Raw genomic sequence first — 13,534 nt, forward strand, 5'->3', positions numbered from 1 at the left:
TAAAGGAACGATTAAACATATACGTACTAAGGAAATGAAGTTAATCGTAGCGTAGAAATGGTTGCAAAGTCGAAATTGAATTACTACGTAATTAATGAATATGACATACTTCCAACGTGGTAATACATCCTAACGCAATGATTTTCGGCAGAAGAATAAACCCCTGCGCAACAGGTTCGCGTCGCTATAGGGTGGGGAGAGGGAGGGGAGAGATGGCACGAGCCGACACGAACAGGACTCGGTCGATTTCCGATAAGCAAAGCGTCCTTATGTATATACATACTTTTATGTATACTTTCGCGCGCTAATTTAATTTTCTCTCTCGGTCAAATGAGTGTAATTTTAAAATTAGCTATGTTCACCGTAAACAATTTGAGATATTTATGGATTTTAATTTTTAAATATTTAAAGTAAAATTTTAAACATATCTTCTGCAAAATATAGTACTAATATTTATTAATTGAAATTATCATTCAAAAATGAAAAAGAATTACTTTTATAATTTTTGAAATATTAGCTACAAACTAAATATATTTGTTGCATAATTAAATATAATTGCAAAATAAATCCAGTAATTATTTAATATAATTAATGATAAGAGTTAGTTATTAAAATGAAAACTTTACATAGTATTCAAGTTGAGTCATGCATTGATAAAAAGATTGAAATAGCTGTAGAAAATAAGTAATGCAAAGTACAGATAGGATATTCTTTCTTCGACATTAAACAGAAGTTTAGATAAGAGTTTAGAATTGTTAGAACAGTTAGACCTTACTCCTGCTTTCTTCACACAGTTAACGCGTTTCAAAATCATGAACCAAATCTATAGCCGCGCCATCAATTACGTTTTCATAATAAAGAAAATTATTAATATTTCGGCAGTCATTATCATGTCACAAGTCTATCAGCATCAGATAATTTCTTAACATTAGCTCTTGGTACATATGTATATCGGTTTTATTGATTCTCATAGGTTCAATTTATATTAATATATAGCTAGTTCTGTCAACGTTATAAATGGTAATTTTTAAGATTGAGTTTGAAATAGCCCGGTGATACTACTGCAAGACAAGACAAGTTTTGGTATGAGATAGACATGGGGACGTTTGAAACTGAATTGAATGTGGACATGACAATTTAGACTGGTCTTTGACACAGTAAAATCGGGAATGTCAGAGAAACAGATTGTAATAAATATTTCAATATTTTTCAAAAATCGGTATACTAAATTTCGATACTATAGCTCTCAAATAAAGTTTACTAAATAGATTCATGAATACACATAGAATATAACGAAAGATGATGCTTCTATGATACGTTTAATTTGTAATACAGAATGCAACTATGTCTCTTAGTGGAAAATTTTAATTGTATGTTATAATTAATTTTTATTAACAGCGAACATACCGTATACTATGCACATTAAACGTACGCAATCTTACGCATATTTTCGCGTGCTAATTCAATTCTCTCTCTTGGTCAAATAAAGTTTACAAGATAAGCAGAGGATATAATGAAAGATAAGGCTTTCGCAACACAGAATACAATTATATTTTCTGAAGTGGAGAATGTTAATTATATTTATATATAATTTACACATTACATAAGTGTTTGTATGTAATTGTACCAGCATTTTTAATCAATGAATTTGAATTTGAAAGATTTGTATCTCATGTATACTAATACATGTATGAGGATGTTTGTATGGAAATATTACAATAAAGGATCTTTTTATGTGTAATTAAAGTCGATAATTGAATTGAATCTATTATTAAGTAATTCCTACGATTATTGTTTTAAATTCATCTTTACGCGAAGGGGATAAGAAAATCTGATGTTTCTAACGGTTTGTACTTCAGAACATGTAACACAAATTCTCACGTTATACCTCGCTTGTAGCTGTATCTCTGTTTTACTGGAAAAAGCATTGGGACGACGCGTGGTCTTCTATTCATATGGAAATTAGTAAAAGTGATAATTTATGAAACGGTTGTAGGGTGGTGTACTGGTTTCTAATTTTTGTTATTAAATTGCAGTGGCTGCATGTTGTTGCGTTGCCAGGACGAGATACACAGGCGCGATAAGTAAATGTAGAAAATAAGATATGGATAACCAGTAAAGTAAGAAATTGGACAGATATATTGAAGTCGTTCTCACGAACTGAATTTTATTATTGGTCTTTACTGACTTTTATTACTAAATTATGATATAATATAGCGTAATATGTACTTCATAAATTAATTATTTTAATCGGAATGATCTAACTACATAAATACATATTATATGGTCCCCTTTCGCAAACATTTATACCAATTAAATAGCCACATTCTTCCTGCTTCAATTACGCCATCAATCATGGTAAATCAAATAAGCCAAACAAATCCAAGCTATCCACCAGCAAGTGAAATGCAAGAACCGGACTCATCATAAGCGCACACCTGAACAAGCACCTAAGTTAAAAAAGAAAAAAAAAGAAAGAGGAAATGGAAGGGAAAACAGAAAGAGCCAAAGAAATAACACATCGAAAAGAAAGAAAACAATCTACGTGAATGATCGCTTCCACGAAATTGATATTTCTTCAAACTCCGCTATAAAATATCAAAAAAACTAGTTATAAAATGCTGGTAACATGACGAAATGAATAAGCAATTTAAAAAAAAAAAAAAGAAAAAAAAGAGAGGGGTATGAACGATGGAAGTGTAACAACGCGCTAGCGTAGTTCGACAATCGAGGGTACAGATGAAAATAGAAGACCGAGAGTCTCTTCTCTTTCCACGTGGATACGAAGCGAGGAAGAAATGAATCTTTTACGCGCCATCACCGCGAATGCATCCGGTTCTTCCAGATTCTCGAGCGGCACGTGACGCTTCTAGCCTCCTAGACGATCGGGGGAAAAAACGTCGGGACGAACGACACAAGATGAGTGGATGAAGCCTCCGCCGGGGTAAATTCGAAAGGGTAAAAACAGGATGACACCCATAGGGGGACACAAATTATTGGCTCGTGACGCATCGAACGTCTGCTCCTTGCCTTTGCAGGAGTACGCAGGGAAAAGAATCTATCTATTAAAATAGTTAGAAATACACGGTGTTTTGTGAAATAATTTTTCAAGCTTCTCGTTTTTCTAAATGTGAACAATTGGAAATTTGGAAATAGGAAATACCGAATATCTCGGAATTTAAAAATCTGCGAGTGTAAGGATCTCTCGGGACTGAGAAATTTGGAGATTTTTATTTGAAACTTGGAGAACGCTGGAACTAGAAAATTTTAATTAAGCGCTTTGGAAATTAAAATATTGAAAGATTCGGAAGTTTGGAACTTCGGAAATTTAGATTTCTGCAACCGCGAAATCTGGAAATTTAGATTTGAAGGTTCGAAAATTCTACAATCCGACAACTTGAAATTTTAACATTCTAAACTTTTGATAAAACTTGAAATCCCTTGAAATCTGGAACGTTTTAGAATTTTCGAAGCAGCACTTATGCCGTGGTATCACAAAAGAAGGACAAGGAATGAAAGCTGCGGTGGGCGTGAAGGACGAGGCCACGGTCTTCCTTTACGACAGGATACGCAACGCATTCTTGGACGATTAACCGCAAATCGGGGGCAGAAACGCGTGAAATTTCTGCATAAATAATACGGCTTTCTAATCCTATGACTTTCGTCCGGACAAGCGTCGGTCTCGTATTTTTTAACCCTCGTTAGAAGGTATGTCGAGCGAGATAAAACGGTCGATAGATGACTATCGATCTATTCAAGCGGCTTTTATTACAGCCGGAACGATATGGCTCGAATGATATATTGAGATCGATAAAAGCGAATGATTCGCTTTGCAACAGTATTAAACTTGTATGGTCTTTAAATTTAGATAAGTAATTTGAAATTGAATATTAATCTCATGAATCATCTTTCGGAAAAATTGCTGACTTACGTTACACAACATTAATAATGTTCGAAGAATCACGTAATAAGAAACCTGATTATATTTATAAAATGAATATCTTTGTTACTCTGGTGCTTTCTTCAGGTTTGATTGCTTGATCTAAAGTTTGTGTTCACACGCGTGCAATTTAAGCTACCTAAGTTGAAGTTGTTTGAGTTCAAGCAACCTAGTCTCAAGTAATGGATAACTTAAACTAGAATTTCAAGAAATGCTGCATGTTCAAATATGTGTAACAATGGCAGAGATGATTAAAAAGACAATATTACAAAAGCATGGTTCATTGAGACAAGGAAATATGATGTCAGAAAAAATTGTTTGATATAATTGGAATCTGACATTCGGCTAAAATAAGTAGCTACAGAAGAGAAGAAAGAAACTCTTCCCTGCTGAAGTGTAATGCTCCCGGTACGATTGAACACAAAGTTCTCCTAGTTCACTTAGTTTATTTTAGCAACAACAGCATGAACGATACTACGACCATGAGGGAACAGTTGAAAGAAGCTCGATTTCGCTTGAATCTCGAAACGATATTTCAAATGAAGAGCAGTATTTAAAGTAGATCTCAAATTACTTGAAGTAAAATTCGAGTAACGTGACTAACCCGAGCGAACCGTGTAATAACAGCTTCGTGAACTCTTTTCAGGCAATGAGGTCAGGTTACAGATAATAAATGGAAATGCAGCGTAAACGCACTGTATGAAATTGTTCTTACCTTCATGCACGTTCATAAATACAAACTACACGGCCACCTAGAGCTTTACTGGATTAGTATCCATTAAATAAACGTCAATTTAGACTGCACATCGATCGATCTCACTATCGAACCCCTCAATTTCCTTCGACCTTCTGTCCAAGCCATTCTACCCACCAGTAATAATTCTGTCGTCCGTGCCCTCCATTAAATCGGCTTGAACGCCCTCGAGCGCACGTTTAAATTTTCCCTAGCATGCGCGCGCGATAACTCATCTCGTCGACGACGGAAAAACGCACCTTTATTTCCCTGCCCGCCATAAGAAACCATGATTTACGAACGATTTGCAAACGCTGATTGAGCCATAAAGATATTCTGCGACAAGTTCTGTTCGCCGTCTGCTCGGCTGATAAATTCCAGCAATTTTCCGCAGTACGCTCTTTGTGACTCTAAAGTTACTTATAATAATACGTTACTTTTGTCTTGACCATCAGTAATAAAAGGATGCTTATCTGCAATTACCATGGCCTCCTAATCGACTTGCGATCGATAATCGCCTCACGATCGGATAATTGCGTTTGAATTACTCGGCGTTTCGCGCCAAAACTGACCAGCCGCTTTTCTCTCTCTCTCTTTTTTTTTTTTTTTTTTTAATGGAAAACGATGACGATGGTAAGAACTATATAAGCCAAAGACATCGAGATGAATTTATAGCATCTGCAGCTTGCAATTTAGAACTTGTACTGTCTGCGGGAAAAATGAGGAAAAGGAGGTATATATACGGTTTTATACGGTTTCGTTACAGGCGTGTTGCTTGTAGTTGCGTGTAATCGCGGCGTCTTGTAGTATCTTATTTTCTTGTCACTAGACGTTGGAAACTGGATTAGATGTATTAGACATGGTGTATTTATGTTTGTTGAATGACCGTGCTAAAAAGTGTACAGCCGATTGCGTAGCTGGATGCATTATATTTCACGTCTGATTGCAGCCGAATGATAGAGGAGAAAGTTGAATAGTTTCGAGTTACCTCGATTTGTATGGATGAATTTTGTAGATATACAACGAGATTATATGGAAACAGATATTGTCAGATCGATAATCCCTCTTCTTTTTGATCTTATTTATTCTGGGCACGAATTTGTCCATTTGTAATATTCCTGCAAAGATATTCGATTCTTTTGTCTATTCAGTACAATCTCTTGGCGCAATCTTTAAAGAATGTAACTCGATCAAAATACACTGCATTCTATAGAATTGTACATACGCCAAACGACACTAGCGCCACCACGGACTAGAACTCGTCGGCCATTTAATGTTCCAAATCTGCTGACATTATGCATCCGAAAGGAGCATAATTACCACGTTCATTGCCCTTTAATTTAACTAAATTTAAAGAAACAATTAAAGAATACAATGCAATCGCAATATCTAAGATGCACCTCAAATTATGCGGCAAGAAGAAGCAATTTAAAAGACATCACGTGCATTTGCTCCGATGAAAATACGTCATCATACGTAATATGATACGTAGGACACTAGCGCCGCCACAGACAAGAATTCCCCGGGACGCCAAGCTTCCAATTCTCCTCGCATTATGTACCGAAAAGGAATGTAATCTGCACGTCCAATCCCCTGCAATCACACAGTCTTGAACCCATCATTCTCCAACAACTTTTGTTTCTCTCCTTGCCTCCTTTCTAACCTAAGATTCCAGCTTCCAAGATACAACACCCAAGATACCCAGAGCACATCTCGAAACGGTGTGCCGTACAAACGTCTCAATTTGTACAGATCGCGAAAAAGAAGAAGAGGAGGGACAAAGAAGAATAAGACGAGGCAGAATTCGTTCCCTTTAACGGCTGTATCGCAACTATACGGTTGTACATGCGTAGGTACAGTGCGCGATGATCTCGACGGTGGATCGTGAATCGACAGGCTCGTTTCTCGCGGCTGTTCCTACCCGTGAATTATTGCCAATTACAAACGCGCGGACCCTTTCTATCGGGGCGCTGCCGAAATTTATAGTCGATGATAAAGGTATCTGGCCGCGGTCGTGCCGCTGTAAAGCCGGCTTAACAAGCACCACCCGTTGCCCTCCAACACGCGAGCCAATAAATCGGCCGGCAGTCTTCCTCTACTCTCATCGAATCACTTTCTTCGCCCCCTTTTTTCCGCGACGTTCGCCCCCACTCTAACCAAACCTAACCTCACAAATAGAAGCATGTTTGCACGAGTGTACGTGAACGTCGCTCCTGGCGGTCCAGCCGACTTATAATTGCTTCATGATACTTATTTATCGAGGTTATTAATAAACAAACGATAGCTACACCGGACGCCTCGTCTCGTAAATATCGTAATTAATGCTCGCGATAATTTTCGAGCTGCACCGCCATTAATTTTCAAACCACTCTCGGTACGCCCCCCACTCTTTCATTCTTCTACTCTTTTACGACGGTGTTCGAATTATATCCCCGGTATGTTCTCTTTCGTATTTTTCCTTTTTAATTTTCGGATTTTTGTTTCCTTGATTTAGCGTCGTATTTTTGTATAATATCGACGAGGACTCGAGTACAGCTGCGTGATCTAATTAGCATGGGAGCTTCGTAAGGTTGACACGTGAACGAAATTTGGGGAAGACCTAACCTTCTTTTGAGCTGAATTTTACTCGAGAGAAGGTAAAAACTAATGTCAAAATTTGGAAGATTATGATACGACAATCAAATTTAGGAAATACAGATTGAAAATTCTACCAAACATAAATAAATATCCAACTTCTATAATCCCACGTAATTCATAGTTGTTCGCTAACAGGAAAGAAAAATTGATTTACCGAGGATAAATTTATTTTTCTATTATATCCCATAAACGTAACGTATCTATCCATCGACAAGTTTATTTTAAACGTTAACGTTTGAGAGTTGGCGGTTTTAATATCGGTTAAAATCGAACGTGGTTGTGTCTCGACCATTCTGAAAATAGAAAACGAGTACTAAAACAGGCGAGGAGTGATTTATGCTCCTTTATCGCAACAGTTTTGGGGCACGAAGGTGTTAGGGGTACCAGAAATATCGCGGCATAATGCGGTGTGCGTGCGACAAGATTGAAAATCGAGCTGCACGAGGATAATAACGTATGTTGGCCACGGGAACGAACACGATGGAACTGTGCCAACCAACACGGTACTTTAGCGTTCATATTGCACGCGTTGAACGATGGCATCGATCGACAACGTAGCAGATATATTTAGAATTTTTCTTGCAGGATCCTATGTTTTGTGTTTGAAAGATTCGAGATAAATTTCCGTGTCTGCAAGATTTTTGTGTTAATAATTTACTTAATAACGCGTTTCCCTCTTGAGTATTAGAATTGTTTCAGAATCCTAGATATCTTGATCATATGTTTGTTTATAAATTAATCTATTAAGCGGCACATTTTCATAAGTTATTTCCTCTAAATGCAGAAAAGATGAAAAATACAATATCATTATCAATATAATTGAAGTGAACCTATTTGTGAGAAGCGGTTACACAGAAATAGAAATATTCGTCTCGCGGAAAGAAAGTGCAGGATAAATACAAAATTATAACTATTGATACAGCAGAGTAATCATAAAACAGAATGGTCGATAATTTCTTCGAACTATCGCCTTTCGGCCGCAGTTGTAATTTACGAGAATCTCAATTCACTGGCTTTTTATAACAGCCGTATTTAAAGGGTTAAAGGCCAAATAAATTATCATCGAGAAATATGATGAAGCAATGTAAGATTGTCGATCCTCATCTTTCGTTCAATTTTCAAACTGCTGGCATTTTCAATTCGTAAAACTCTCAAATCCTGAACTTGCGTCTGCTTCAATGTCTCCGGAGACCTTCGATGCTTTTTCACGATCCTGTCCAACTTTCAATTCTCCTTCTTCAAACAGCTTGCGAATTTTATGCATTCGTCTCCTACAGCGCTGTACATTCCAACTTCCTTCTATTTCCCGAAAACTTTCGAACAGCCTTACGAAACAGAAAGATATCCACACGAGCTCATTCTTTTAACCAAGTTCCGAGAAGTTTCTTTTCCGTGGTTATTTACGATTCACGATGTAACCGGCGTCTAAATATTATGGTAAAAACTGCAATGAAATTCCAGTCGAAATTCCAGCTAGTATTATCAGAAACGTTCTATGATATTTAAATGAATTTATTGCCAGCAGATTGCGACATAGGGCACAGATGTACTCGTATGTATTGGAATCTGAGTTACATGGAATTTTCATTATGGTTCCGCGAAACAGGCGGAGAACGTTTCTCGTGGCGAATATTGGACTCGTGAGATTTATCGTTCTCGTGACAAGGACCTACCGCAACGCGCTACACGTTCCACTGGACCTGTCACGTTGTGGTTTAGCGTGCTGGCGAAGTCGTGTAAAGATCGAACGAGGGACTTCCTGTTGATCCGCGGGGAAGTTCCTTGAACCGGAGTTTTACTGTTGCAAACGCCACGTTTTCTTACGTTTAACAAGCTACGATATTCACGAAATTTTAGTCGATTAATAATTTGAAATCTCGTAAATCTTTGCATCTTCTGGTGTGAGTTTAATCGAATTAATGGCAGTAGAGATTTTTAGTCGATTATTATTCGAGTCTATAAAATAGATTTTCCTCGTTCACATTTGTTTGTTTATAGTAATTAGATGCAAAAAAAATTAGCGATAATGGAGCATGAAATTGAGGTTCTGTACAAACGTTTATCATGTCCGAATAATTAAATGTATAGAAATATTTGCAACGTCATTAGAAACTATCACGTACAATATTCAATGTTGTTTAAAAAATGTTGCTGTATTTATGTATGAGCATTGTTACTTCGACTACTTTTCCACAAGTTCTATGCATAAGCAGAAGAATAAATTATAAGTAAATACATTTGAATTGATTTTACCTCTTCAATAGAATTTTGATGAAACAATTCTTCTATAAATAAAACTTCAATTTTGAGTATTGTATGAAATTACTTTGATGAAATATCTGGATACGCGTTAGACAGAACTTTTTCTTTCTCTTAATTTAACTAGTCCATCGAGCTGCACTCGTTACAAAAAACGAATATAATAGAAAACTTGTATCGTTATCGTTCGCTTATGTCACATATTTCTACGAGTTATATCAGATGTAGGACTATTCCAGATTGATCTGAGTGACATTCATACGACAAATATTAATTATATTATCATATGAATTTTAAAATAATTCAGGATTCAATTTTATTTGGAAATCCCCAGTAAGAAATCTTATCATCCTTTGCTCGACGAAAAATTTCAGAGCATTCAAATTCATAGAATTATTTTTGAAAAAAATTTTATCATGATCTTTCAATGTTCTAACACATTTAGAACAATAATATGCAAATTACAGTAATAGTAAAATATATTTCCTTTGCTAATACAAATTCCAGTCAATTACTTCATTGGTCACCAATTTACGAACTGTCACGAGCAAATCAACAAGAGAATCGTAATTCTATCGAAAATTTTTATTTTTGTTAATACCGAGCTAAGAAAACTTTTGAGAAAATTAAATAAAAAAGAAAAAAAAATAAACCTCCACCGTGACAATGTGCCTTGGCACATTGCCGTGACCAGGATTCGAACCTGGGTTACTACGGCCACAACGTAGGGTCCTAACCACTAGACGATCACGGCTATTGGAGTATTATGTCTGGAACATTCTGGAAGGTCGATGATAACTACCAGCAATGACCAAGTTGGTCCATCAACCGTGAAGATCTTTCTACTCTGATACAATTGTGATTAATTCATTCATCTATAATTCAAACTGGCTGTAATTATATTAATCAAATTATATGCATATATATGTACGTACATTTATGATTTATGAATTCTAGAGACACAATGAGATTATTATGAAAGGAACGTAATATCGTTTTCACGTTAAGACTAACATTTATTATCGTCAAATATTTATGCGATCCCTTGTGATCCGAATATTATTAATACATTTTTCATTAACCGGTATCATAATGCAACATTTGCAATTATTATTTTTGTATTAAGAGCGAATTTGTACACAGCATTTTATAATCATAAATTCCGCAAAATGTGAATCAAATTGAAGAATTAACCTCTTACATATTTCTTTGATTTATTGGGTTGGCAACTAAGTGATTGCGGGTTTTTTCATTAGGTGGTAATGATAAAATCCGCAATCACTTAGTTGCCAACCCAATATATTACCTGTATCAACAGACTAAAGAATTTCTTACATTGCGCTAATGTTATAATTATTTTGTAAGCAACTGCAACGGTATCGATTGATGAAACTTTATAAAATGTTGAAAATATCGTTTGGAAATTAATGCAATGTAAAATTACTGTAATATAGCGAGTAGCTTATTAATCTCTTATCTGCACGCACTCGACTAGATAGAGTGCAGAGACGATAATCGTTAGATAACGAGAACGCAGCTCATTTGTACGAATATTAGCAGCCCTTCACAGAATTTTTCGGATTATTTATTATCCAAAATAATATTATAACGTAAGCGCAACGTGAAAAATTCTTTATTTTGTGTTAATACAGGTAATGTACACTAAACAAATATATCAGAACTAATATTTCTTAATTCTTAAATTTGATTCACATTTGTGAAATTTATGATTATAAAATGCTGTGTACAAAAATAACCAATGGTAAATATTGTGCAAGTAAACAGCCGCCTGAAACAGGTCAAGTTTCCCTTGGTTAATTAGAACCTCGCTGCCATTACGTGAATTATAATGAATTAATTGACGAAAAAGTAATTAAGGTCTTATGCAAATGCTAACATGGAGAGGGATCTTGAATCCACCAAATTGTCATTTGCTGATCAATAACTGGAATAAGATAAATGTTGTGATAAACGAAGTTTCCAATTATGGAGATTCTAGTGTTAATAAATTAGGATATAATAGCATAATAGCTATTGCCATATCGTTTATTCGATATTCAAATTAATAAACATTTATTAATTTGCTCGTTATTCTTTATTATATATCACTGGTTCTCTTTCATAACATTTCTTGTCATTCTTGTTTATTAAATTCTTCCCTTCTTAATTTTAAACATTTCTTTTAGCAAATAGAAGAGTTTGCAATTTTATTTCTCTTCTTTACAAAGTTGCAGAATTCCTGAGTTATCAAAATCCTCTTTTCCTTGAATTTATGAACATTTTTCAAAGATTCCCGAGCTCTTCCCAAATTGCCAAACTGCTTTTCTACAAATTTTCTAGTCTCATATAAATTTTCAATTTCTTTCATTTAAAAGATGTCGATTCTCTTCGTTCATAAAATTTCCAAGCATCGAAATCTCAATATCCTCTCATTAAACTTAACAAAGACGTATTTTATTAAAAATTCAATAAAAAGATCGTATTCTTTACACGAGATCTTGTAGCGTAGACATATTTCTTCGTCACCGTGTATATTATTAGCTACAGAATTACAAAACAGGAACCAACCACTACACGCACGTGCGACCAACACTTTGTTTAACCTGTTAATTGGTAAAAGGTAGAAACCCTTCCGCGGGATCAACGTGTCTTCCTGTCGAAAACGCGATGCGGAAACCCGGTCACGTTTCCTTGCCACGTGGACGGAAAAGATAAAGAGCGTCATAACGGAAAATCTGATGCCACGGAAACACCCCGGAAACGCGTGTAACAAGCAAATCCCAGTTAGCTTCTGACACGCTAATACCACGTGTGATCCTCAGAAGATCAGATTGTCATCCCCGAAACACTGTTTCTCTGTTCCCATTACCACCAGTTCTACGCTTCTGACAGTTTAAATCGATTTCTAGATGGTATGGCAACTTCATTATACTTTCTCAATGTAACTTTGAAATTTAACAAATATTTCGAAATGAGAAAAATTGTAAAATTATTTACGCGATAGGCCATCTTCCTTTCTTTTTTCACTTCTTCGTTGATGAAAATAATACAAGACACAAGTTTTCATTAATTCCAGTGTGCTAGTGTTATTAGTATAGCGACTATTATAATATGAAAAAATAACATCGTTGCATAATAATTCAAGATTACAACGACAATTTCAAGAAAATTTCATATCGATAGTATCCAGTTCGTTTGATTTATTGAAGTCTTCGTTTGCATTTACTATCGTTTGATGTTAAATAATATCGTAAAATATATTCAACGTATTTTCGTAGCGCTATGATGCACTAAATGGTAATAAAAAATAGTCTTCAAAGATATAGGTAAGACAAATTACTTGAACAAAAGTTAATCAATGCAGAATTGCAAATAATTTTGGAATAAAGAGAGAAATTTTTGGAATAAAAAACAAAAATTATTTTCAGCCAGCCGATGCTAGTTTTGTTTTAATCTGTCAATGAAAATCCCATTGCGCAAGTATGTATATAATTGGATCGTATTTAAGCGTGAAAATACATGCCGGTCGGTCGTTAGCGAAGCACTGATACGTGAGCAACGCGATAAGCGTGTTTTTCCAGTGCATTTCGCGGCAGATAGAGGAAAGGCACGCAGAAGAGGTGACGGCCGCTCGTTAAATCGCGTTAACCTTCACCTTCTGAACATTGCGCTGCGAGCGATACCGATCTTAAGTTCGCGGCGTGGCGTTTCGTCGCCGCATTTACAGGGAACGTCGCACGTTAGATACGCCGATTAGGCAGAAAACAAATTGGTTGGTAATGCAGGTACAACGATGCTTCAGTGCATCGTTTTCTTGTGGTTTATTCATTACGTTATTGTTATAATTCCGTTGTGCGGTTGGTCGTAAACAGTTGGTCGTAAAAAACGAATAGAAAAGAAGAGGAAATTATTATTACAGGTTGAAGAGTATGGATATACAACAGCGTGTAAGAAATAAAATATCG

At 35.7% G+C, this 13,534-nt stretch overlaps 1 protein-coding gene and 1 non-coding gene across 4 annotated transcripts in view; both read right to left on the reverse strand.

The window, feature by feature from the left end:
- LOC117205540 (conserved oligomeric Golgi complex subunit 1) overlaps window positions 1-13,534 on the reverse strand; it is a 113,256-nt gene that overhangs the window by 66,686 nt on the left and 33,036 nt on the right. Inside the window, exon 1 of one of the 3 annotated variants that reach the window (XM_033444043.1) lies at window positions 28-161. The exons of 1 other annotated variant lie outside the window; for it this stretch is intronic. The gene's annotated coding sequence lies outside the window, so the exon portion shown is untranslated. Of the gene's footprint in view, window positions 1-27; window positions 162-13,534 lie in introns of those variants that run through there. One more of the 3 variants, XM_033444042.1, reaches the window with a different exon arrangement.
- Window positions 10,252-10,323, reverse strand: Trnah-gug. Its single transcript has one exon. It is a non-coding gene; the product is annotated as a tRNA-His (tRNA).

Source organism: Bombus bifarius, unplaced genomic scaffold (assembly GCF_011952205.1).
Source record: "Bombus bifarius isolate JDL3187 unplaced genomic scaffold, Bbif_JDL3187 scf7180000007992, whole genome shotgun sequence".
NCBI lineage: Eukaryota > Metazoa > Arthropoda > Insecta > Hymenoptera > Apidae > Bombus > Bombus bifarius.